This window comes from Theropithecus gelada, chromosome 3, assembly GCF_003255815.1.
Source record: "Theropithecus gelada isolate Dixy chromosome 3, Tgel_1.0, whole genome shotgun sequence".
Lineage (NCBI taxonomy): Eukaryota > Metazoa > Chordata > Mammalia > Primates > Cercopithecidae > Theropithecus > Theropithecus gelada.
In genome coordinates this window covers 57,273,788-57,284,901 of record NC_037670.1, presented here as the reverse complement: position 1 = coordinate 57,284,901, position 11,114 = coordinate 57,273,788, and the positions used below count along the sequence as shown (strand labels likewise).

Below are 11,114 nucleotides of genomic sequence, written 5' to 3'. Positions count from 1 at the left end.
CTCATTTGGTCAAGTGTGTAGCTTAACTCCAATTTTGTGGTTGTTGTTGATTTACTGTCAGAATGAGCTGTTCTTTCCTCAGAGTGTTGAGGTACTCTACTATTAATATATTGCAGTTTTCTCTCTGTTTAGATCTACTAATGTTTGCTTTATGTACTCATGTGCTCTTGTTTTGAGTATATATTTATAATTGTTATATTTTATTGCTAGATTGACTCCCTTTTTTAGACAGGGAAAAGAAATTTTTTTAATTACAAACTCAATTCATTTGGTGTATTTCAAAGGTGCAATACTTTTCTTCATTTATCAGTGAGAGAAGTTAGAAATTAACTTCCCCAAAAAATCAGCAAATGGCAAACAAATGTCCTTGAAAGTCACAATCACATATAGTGTGTCCTAGAAAAGAGGAGGGGCAAGACAGGCTTCACCCACTTTCAGGAGTTTCATCCAATACTGGATCTACTCCAGGGTGGGGAGAAAAGGCAACTTTCAAAAAGGAGCATGTTACTAAATGAGGCATTTACTCTACTCCTTCCTAAGAGCACCAGATGAGGAACATGTTTTCTAAACTAGATCTAGGAAGTGGAAGGTGGAATCAATCCATCCTCCTCCCCTTAAGGGCTATCCACTGGTTAATGAATTTTAAAAAACAAGACTAAAAAACAAACCCCACACACAGTCCTTGAAAAAAAGAGGAGAAAAACAAAAAAAGCCAAAACACTAAGATGTCCCAGATTACTCTCCAGAGTGGAACCAGGGAGCAGCTTCAACAATTCCAGTTAGTCTGTATGCCTTACTTTTAAACAAACAAAAAAATATTTTTTCAAGCTACAAAACCAAAACTAGTACTAATCACTTTTCTGACAATACACAATTACTCAAAGTCACCTAGTCCTGGGAGGGGGAAGGGGCCATACCTATGGCCGTGTCTCACGTGAGTGTATGTGGGTAGGTGCAGGGCATTTGCCATTATTGCAAAAATGAACTTTAATTTTTAATCTTTAGTTTGATTTGAACACTGCTTTTAGTATGATGCCAACACCAGCTGGGCAGAAAGGGCTCTGGAGAGATGTTCATAGCAGCACACACCTGCGGCTCTTCTTTGGTTCTGGAGGCTCCAGGGCAGCCAAAATTGCTTTGTCAAACACATTCTTTAGGCCTTTCTGTGTGAGTGCGGAACACTCCACATACCTTACAGCCTTCAGGTCACGGACCAGCTTTTCAGCAGTCTCTGGAGTGACAGGCTTCTGTTTGTTCTTGGAAAGTTTCTCAACAGTAGAGGGGTCATCTCTGAGGCCAATTTGGATCCCAACAAGCAAAAAAGGAGTCTTTGGACAGTGGCGAGTTATCTCAGGCACCCACTTTGCTTTCGCGTTTTCAAATGAAGGTGGAGAGACCACTGAAAAACAGACTAGAAATACATCTGTCTGTGGATAACTCAGTAGCAGTAATCTGTCATAATCCTCTTGCCCTGCAGTATCAAAAAGCCCAAGAGTATATGGGTCTCCACCAATCATAACTGACTGCATAATTGTCAAAAACAGTAGGCACATGTTCCAATGGAAATTTGTTTGTTGTGTAGGATATCAGGAGACTTGTTTTACCAACAGCATCATCGTCCACAACAACACACTTAATTTTCTGTATTGCTGAAATAGTTTTGTATCCACCTTAAATATTTAAAATCTGATGTTGACCTCAGCTTCTCCACTGGGGTGTTCGAAATTGACCCCTTTATCATTATATAGTGACCTCCTTTATCTTTTTACATTTTACTTGTGGTCTATTTTATATGATATAAATATTGCTACACCTGCTCTTTTTTGGTTTCCATTCGCATGGAATTTTTTCTCATCCTGTCATTTTCAGTTTATACGTGTCTTTATTGATGAAATGGGTTCATTGTAGGCAGTGTGTATATTCTTTATTCATTCATCCACTCAATGTCTTTCAATTGAAGAAATCAGTTCATTCTTTTGATAAATAAGTACTGATAAATAAGTACTATTGTCATTTCGTGACTTGTATCTTTGTTGTTTTGTAACTCCTCTCTTTCTCACTGTCTCTTCTTTGTGGTTAATTTTCTATGGTACTGTGTTTTAATTTGTTGCTTTTTATTTTCAGTGTATTTATTAGAACATTTTGTTCTGTGATTATGAAGATTACAAAAATATCTTAAAGTGATTACTTTAATCACAAAATAATATAAACAAAGAAAAAAACTAAGAAAGCTCTACACTTCCCCACATTTTGAATTTCATTGTGTCACTTTATGTATCTTTGTATTTCTTCTCTCTTAACAGGTTCTGTAGCTACTTTTGTTTTTGATAGATTTGTTTTTAGTCATCATACTAAAATGATAAGTGGACTTCATACTACAGTTACAATTACAAAATTTTGAGTTTGTCTGTGAGCTTATTATTACCACTGGTTTTTATAACTTTGTATGTTTTTTTTTTGTACATTTATGTTTTTCTCTTTCAGACTGAAGAAGTTCTTTTGGCATTTCTTGTTAGAGGGGTCTGATGGGATGCATTCTCTTAACTTTCGTTTGTCTGAGAAAGACTATCTCCCCTTCATGTTTGAAGGATAGCTTTGCTGGGTACAGTATCCGCAGTTGACAATTTTAGTCTTTCAGTACTTTACATATACTCCCACTCTCTCCTGGGTTGGACAGTTGCCATTTAGAAGTCTGTTGCCAGTCAGATTGGAGCTCCTTTATATTATTCACTCATTTTCCCTTGCTGCTTTTAGTATTTTATTTGTCTTAGATCTTTGAGGGTTTTATTATCCTATGTCCTAGGGTAATCTTATTTGGCTTTACTCTGTCTGGTGATCTCTGACCTTCTTAAACTTATACTTGGAGATTTATATCTTTCTCAAATTTTGGAAACTTTTCTGTTATTATTTCTTTGAACAGACTTTCATTTTTTTCCTCTTTTTCTTTTTTGGGAAGGAGTCTCACTCTATCACCCAGGCTGGAGTGCAGAGGCATGATCTCAGCTCACTGCAACCTCTGACTCCCAGGTTCAAGCAAGTATTTTGCCTCAGCCTCCTAAGTGGCTGGGATTACAGCTGCGCACCACCACACCCGGCTAATTTTTGTAATTTTAGTAGAGACAAGGTTTCACCATGTTGGTCAGGCTGGTCTTGAACTCCTGACCTTCAGTGATCCACCTGTCTCAGCCTCCCAAAATGCTGGGATTACAGGCATGAGCCACTGCACCCTGCCTCTTTGAATAAATTTCTATTCCTTGCTTTTGCTCAGCTTCCTCTTGAATATCAGTAATTCTGAGATTTACTATTTCGATATGATTGTCTATATCTTACAGGCTTTCTTTACTACTTTTCATTCTTTTCTTTTATCTCATCTGACTGTGTATTTTCCATCAGCCTGTCTTTAAGCTCACTGATTTCTTCCTCTGCTTGATTCATCTGCCATTGAGAGCCGCTCATGAATTTTTGTTCAGTCGATATACTTCTTAGTTTTAGGATTTCCATTTGATGTTTTTAAAAAATAATTTCAATCTTTTCCTTAAATTTCTCTGATAAATTTCTGTATTGCTTTTCTGTATTATTTTGTGTATCACTGAGTTTCCTTAAAAATATGATTTTGGGGGCTGGGCGCAGTGGCTCACACCATAATCCCAGCACTTTGGGAGGCTGAGGCGGGCAGATCACGAGGTCAGGAGTTCGAGACCAGCCTTGCTAAAATGGTGAAACCCCGTCTCTACTAAAAAAATACAAAAGTTCGCTGGGTGTGGTGGCGGGTGCCTGTAATCCCAGGTACTCGGGAGGCTGAGGGAGGAGAATCACTTGAACTCAGGAGGCAGAGGTTGCAGTGAGCCGAGATCATGCTATTGCACTCTAGCCTGGGTGACAAGAGCAAGACTCCATCTCAAAAAAAAAATAATAATAATATTTTGGGTTCTTGACCAGAGAGCCTAACTATCACTGTTTAGTTAGTGTTGGCCAGTGGCTTCTTGCTTTGTCCACTCGGGAAGATTATGATTTTTTTGTCTGCTGTTTTCTCTTATGAATGTACATTTATGTGTCTGCATTAAAGGATTAGTTATTTATTCAAATCGTCTCTATCTGGCTTGTTTTATTTTGTATTGGGTGTGTTTGTTAGAAATTGTTTGCAATTTACCTTGAATATCCTTTTTGCTATGTCACTACCTCCTTTTTGGCACTAGATGGCACCTTAATCCCAGGTTTGCCTCAGCTCTAGCAACCATTCAGAGCACTTGTGCCAGATGAGGGAGGTCCTAAAGGGACTACCAGGGAAGCTTGGCAAGGCTAGCTGGGGATTTGTGATCTGAGAACCTATGAAACACAGCTCCTACAGCATGGTGTCACTGAATAGCCACTGTGATTTGGCATCTCCTTTGGCTAAATAGCTACATTTCCCAGGCTGGGGATACCTGTTACCTAATCTCTTTGTTTCTGGGTGTCCTCAGGAGTTTTTCCTCCCTTAAGGCACTGGCTATACTTCTTGTGGGTGTCTTCTGTCTGGAATCCCAAGATGGCGGGAAAGCTGGTTGTCGTCCTGAATCTTCTTTTTCTTCACCTTTTTTTTTTTTTTTTGGTCTAGTAAGCTTTAATAGGTGAAAAATTTTCTGCACACTTGGTGTCCGGCAGATGTGTGCTAGGATGTCAGGAATATAAAAGTCTTACTCCTCTATATCTGCATGGATTTTTTCACTTCTCCATTACTTCAGTAACTATCTTATTTGCATATTTGAGTTCTGTGATATTGCTGATGATAATCTTGGTGCTTTGAATTTGTTTAAGGTTTTCTGTCAGTCAGGAAGTGGAAACCAGCTTGCTTCTACTCAGCCTTTTTGGTGATGTCACTGTCCTTATGAATTTTGAAAGCTTTACTGTGAAGGATGTTATATAAGTAACATGTAGTAAGGTATTTGTAGATACATACTTAAAATATATTTCTTTTTATTTTTAACTGAGATGGAGTCTCGCTCTGTCACCCAGGCTGGAGTGCAGTGGCGTGATCTCGGCTCACTGCAAACTCCACCTCCCGGGTTCATGCCATTCTCCTGCCTCAGCCTCCCAAGTAGCTGGGACTACAGGTGCCCGCCACCATGCCTGGCTAATTTTTTTGTATTTTTTAGTAGAGACGGGGTTTCACCATGTTAGCGAGGATGGTCTCGATCTCCTGATCTCATGATCCACCTGCCTCGGCCTCCCAAAGTGCTGGGATTACAAGCGTGAGCCACCGCACCCAGCCCTTAAAAGATATTTCTAAGATGTTGTTGATAAAATGAATTTGTAAATGTATTAATTTAGTGATTTCAAGTGTTTACCCAATTGCAAATATATAATAAAATGTTTAAATATGTTTCTTTAAAGAAGTTCCTTACTATATATCTTAAAATCTTTGTTGTGAAGAGTGTTCTTTTAGTAAGGGGATATGTAGTGTGAGGTTGTAGACACTTATATTAAAGATAATTCTAATAATGCTATTTATTAGATGAGTTGGTAACTATGTTAACTCATTGAATGTAAGTGCTTACCACATGATAAAGCATGCAATAATATGTTTAAACATGTTTTAAAAGATGCTTTTGTTATTCATTTTAAGAGCTTTGTAATGAAGAGTGTTATTTCAGTGAGTGGATGTAATACTATGCAGGGAATAGTTAGTAGACACACGCCTAAAAGATGATCTAAGAATGTCATTGATAAAATGAGTTGGTGACTATGTTAATTCAGTGAATGCAAGCAAGTATTACCAAACTGGAATGTATGTAATAAAGTGTTTAAACATGGTTCTTTAAAGATTTTTCTTACCACACATTTTATTTTATTTATATATATACATATATATATATATATATATTTTTTTTTTTTTCTTTTTTTGAGATGGAGTCTCATTCCGCCACCCAGGCAGGAGTGCAATGGTGCAATCTTGGCTCACTGCAACTTCCTCTGCCCCCCAGGTTCAAGTGATTCTCCTGCCTCAGCCTCCTGAGTAGCTGGGACTACAGGTAGGTGCCATCAGGCCCAGTTAATCTTCTTTGTACTTTTAGTAGAGACGGGGTTTCACCATATTGGCCAGGCTAGTCTTGAACTCGTGACCTCAGGTGATCTTCCCACCTCAGCCTCCTGAAGTGCTGGGATTACAGGTGTGAGCCACGGTGCCCGGCCTCTTTCCATGCATTTTAAAAGCTTTGTTCTGAAAATTGTTACATCAGTGAGTGAATGTGGCTCACTGTAACATGTTTATAAGCATATGCTTAAAAGATGATTCTAAAAATGTTACTGATTAGTTGATAATGGTGTTAATTCAATGAATGTATTAATTAAATGCAAGTGTTTACCAAATTATAAAGTATGTAACGAAGTCCTTAAACATGCTTATTTATAGATTTTTAAAATTATGCATTTAAAAATCTTTCTTGTGAAGAGTGTTATATTAGAGAGTACATCTAATATTTCACTACATACACCTACTCACTAGGTTTGCAGGCACATGTTCAGAAGATAAAACTGATAACGTCACTTAAAATATATGTTGTTAACTGGATTAATTCAGGGAATTTAAGTGTTTAATAAGCTATCATATATGTGTAAAGCGTTTAAGCTTTTTTTTTTTTTTTTTTTGAGACAGAGTCTCACTCTGTCACCCAGGCTGGAGTGCAGTGTGCAATCATGGCTAGCTGCAGCCTCTGCCTCCTGGATTCAAGCAATTCTCCTGCCTCAGCCTCCTATAGATGGGACTATAGGTGACCACCACTACACCCCGCTAATTTTTGTATTTTTAATAGAGATGGGGTTTCACCACGTTGGCCAGGCTGGTCTGAAATTTCTGACCTGAGGTGATCTGCCCCACCTCGGTCTCCCAAAGTGTTAGGATTACAGGTGGGAGCCACCCTACCATGGCCAGCCAAGCATATTTTTTTAAAGATGTTTCTTACCATTGCATTTTGGGTAAGAAACATTCTATGGCAAAAAGCTTTTATTTTAATGAGTGGATCTAACGTATGTAATGTATGTAGTGAGGTGTTTATATGTTGAAAGATAAATCTAAGAATGCTACTTAAAAGATGTGTTGTTTTACTGTATTCAGTAAATTTACTGTATTCAGTAAATTTAAGTGTTTACCAAGCTGTATAGTATGTAATAATGTGTTTCAATATGCTTCTTTAAAGATATTTGTTACCAGAGAGGGTGATGTCAACAATTTGTTAGAATAGAAACTATCTCACTCTACTTGCTTCCATAAAAATTCAACTAACAATTTTCCACAGATTAGAATACCTTTGTAAATATCCCAGAACTTGGAAGTGAATCTGAGACGTCTTCTCGAACTACAGACCAAGAGCCACACATAAGTGTACGAGGAATGATTTCACTTCGACCAAGTTGCTCCTCTCCCCAAACTACACAGTGATATACACAGTGTTTTCCAGTAACCATGTTATATTTTCAGAGGGAGAAAAAAATTGGAGGTGAATATTTAGCTATCCCATTATTCTGGGACCATTCACAGGAGACACTACCTTGTCTCACCTCATGGGACATATTGGAGGATATTAGAGGAGCTGGTCCTACCCTAGCCTACCTGTTTTTCCAGCCCAGTACCATCTTATCTCACCAATACTCACACTGACCCCAGGGCATCCTGAAGGCTCAGATCTAGCCTTTCTTCCTCTTTGCAGAAAGACCTTTCTCTACCCAGATATACAGGGACATCATTTTATACACTTACCTTAGGTGTTCTAAGGAAAAGCACCTACCCTGATCGACACCTCTGTGAAAGTAAACAACTCTCCCAGTGGAAGGTGACAGAATTCGGGCTGCTCTGATTAAAATTCTCTGGCTTAGTGCTTGCTGTAGGTGTAGCGTCACATAGAAATTGCAGGGAAAGATTACTGTTGCCTTTTTGGTTCCCTTCCCTGCCAGTAGGTGAAAAGCTAGCCCTATGGCCTTTAGTATAACTATAAGCGCAACTGCGTGTGTGTGTGTGTGTGTGTCTGTGTGTGTGTTTGCATTATGTTTATTACATGCATATTTATACAAATATGTATTTATGTATGTATGCATAAATGTATATTTTTGTGTTATTACATATAAGATCTATATTTTATTATTTATAATCTATATGAATTTTTTCTTGCTTGCATGCAAAGGCACCACCACAAACTGGCAGACAGTGCTACAATGTTGTATGTATAAATATTTGTATTTTGATTTCTATTTATTTATATGTTGATGATATATTTGTAAATGTTTCCTATTTCATTTAAAATGTATGCATTTATGTGTATGTATATATTAATTTCCAGCTATGGTTTTACTTGTGCCCTGTATGCTTAAACATTCCAGACTGATCGATTGTGCTACATTGTTTCCTGAGACTACCGATTCCAAAACCCCGAGATCCTGCTGAGGCTTTTTCTGGTCTAAGTGGGAAGATGCGGCTACACATTGGACTTCACGTGTCAGGGCCATCTCTTCCCTTGGCATTTAGAATAAGTTCACTTCTCCTATAGGAGGGAGCAGAGAAAGTTGGCTGACTGTTTCAGGGCAAACGAAGGAACCAAATGTCTATGGAACCTGGTAATATTAGGCAGTCTTCCATTCAAGTCCTATTTGGACACCGTCTCTCTGAGATTTTAAGAACAGAAAAGCTCTCAGAGCCTTCCTGCCACGGTGCTCGCACCTCACTGCTCCAACCTCTGGGGCGCATTCCATCCTTTCAGCCCGCGACTAGCAGAGAAAAAAATTACTTATTTTCTTGCTCCATACACACCTTGTGGCGAGCAAAAAAATTACATTTTAACCATGAGGGAAATTGTGCACATCCAAGCCAGTCACTGTGGCAACCAGATCGGTGCCAAGTTCTGGGAGGTGATCAGTGATGAACATGGCATCGACCCACCAGCACCTACCACAGGGACAGCGACCTGCAGCTGGACCGCATCTCCGTGTACTACAATGAAGCCACAGGTGGCAAATATGTTCCTCGTGCCATCCTGGTGGATCTAGAACCTGGGATCTAGAACCTGTTTACTCAGGTCATTTTGGCCAGATCTTTAGACCAGACAACTTTCTTTTTGATCTGTCTGGGGCAGGCAACAACTGGGCCAAAGGCCACTACACACAGAGAGCCAAACTGGTTTATTGGTTCCTGGATGTGGTATGGAAGGAGGCGGAGAGCTGTGACTGCCTGCAGGGCTTCCAGCTGACCCACTCACTTGGCTGGGACACAGGCTCTGGAATCGGCACTCTCCTTATCAGCAAGATCCAAGAAGAGTATCCTGACTGCTTCATGAACACCTTCAGTGTGGTACCTTCCTACAAGGTATACGACACTGCGGTCGAGCCCTACAATTCTCCATCCATCAGTTGGTAGAGAACACCGATGAGACCTATTGCATTGACAACGAGGCCCTCTAGGATATCTGCTTCCACACTCTGAAGCTGACCACACCAACCGACTGGGATCTGAACTACCTCGTCTCAGCCACCATGAGAGGTGTCACCGCCTGCCTCCACTTCCCTGGCCAGCTCAGTGCTGACCTCCACAAGTTGGCAGTCAATATGGTTCCCTTCCCATGTCTCGATTTCTTTATGCCTGCCTTTGCCCCTTTCACCAGCCGTGGAAGCCAGTAGTAACAAGCTCTCACAGTGCCCAAACTCACCCAGCAGGTCTTCGATGCCAAAAACATGATGGCTCCCTGTGACCCCCGCCACGGCCGATACCTCACCATGGCTGCTGTCTCCCGTGGTCGGATGTCCATGAAGGAGGTCGATGAGCAGATGCTCAACATGCAGAACAAGAAGAGCAGCTACTTTGTGGAATGGATCCCCAACAACATCAAGACAGCTGTCTGTGACAGCCACCTCATGGCCTCAAGATGGCTCTCACCTTCATCAGTAACAGCACTGGCATCCAGGAGCTCTTCAAGCGCATCTTGGAGCAGTTCACTGCCATGTTCCACCACAAGGCCTTCCTCCACTGGTACACAGGTGAGGGCACGGACGAGATGGAGTTCACTGAGGCTGACAGCAACACGAACGACCTCATCACTGAGTATCAGCAGTACCAGGACGCTACCACAGAAGAGGAGGAGGATTTCAGTAAGGAGGCTGAAGAAGAGGCCTAAGGCAGAGGCCCCCCATCACCCCAGGCTTCTCAGTTCCCCTTAGTTGTCTTACTCAACTGCCCCTTTCCTCTCCCTCAGAATTTGTGTTTGCTGTTTCTATCTTGTGTTTTGTTTTTTTCTCTTCTGGGGGGTCATGAATGGTGCCTGGCACATAGTAGGTGCTCAATAAACACTTGTTTGTTGAAAAAAAAAAAAAGAACAGAAAAGATGCAGAAGTTTTTTGGCTTATATGGCCATACACTTCTCAGAATACCCTTGATGACCTAAAGGTTGGTTGGACACTGACCAGTGCTTCTGAACCAGGGCTGCATGCCTGGCTCAGAAACTCCAGGCCCTCTGTAGCTTTCTGGCTTGTGCATGCGCAGTTCTTATCTGCCATGACGGACTCATCTCACCTACTCTAGTTTGAGCAGAGGCATCACTCATTCACCTGGGGTGGCAGGGCCCAACAGTCTGCCTCTAACCTAGTTTTCTTTTTCTAACAGCTACTTTAGCATCCAGAAGTGTTTGTCAAGCCAGACATCTGTATTTCTTGCTTCTGAAACTTGTGGAGGAGGCCTCAGACACCTGGCTTTTCGGGTGTCTCTGATTCAGAGATTCTTTAGTACTGCCCTGTAGGGTTCTCTAGAATCAGCTGGAAACAGCCAGAATAGAATTACTCAAGCCTTTGGCTTCTGGGGCCATTTTCCTGGTTCTGAAAAGCTTCCAGTGTCTCACATTTCAGTTCAACCCTGGCCTGGTGTTGCTCTGGCCTGATATCATCTTATCCCAGCACATCCTCGGGTCCCGATCTAGCCTTTCCAACTCTCTGTGAAAAGCTTTTCCTTCACAGAGTGAAGTGTCATACTGGGACACCATTGGAGGCACCCACCTCAGATGTTCCAAAGAAGGGCACCTATCCTGATCAAGAGGTTGTCTAGAAGCGGACAGTTTTCCCACTGTTGGGTGATGCTGCTTGGGCTGGATCTGGTTTGTCTCTGG

At 40.9% G+C, this 11,114-nt stretch overlaps 2 pseudogenes; one reads left to right on the top strand and one right to left on the bottom strand.

Annotated features, from left to right (window-relative positions):
- Positions 1–1,073: 1,073 nt before the first annotated feature.
- LOC112621620 lies at positions 1,074–7,644 on the bottom strand (annotated as a pseudogene).
- A 1,136-nt stretch (positions 7,645–8,780) lies between these two features.
- On the top strand, positions 8,781–10,133 carry LOC112621795 (annotated as a pseudogene).
- Positions 10,134–11,114: the final 981 nt, after the last annotated feature.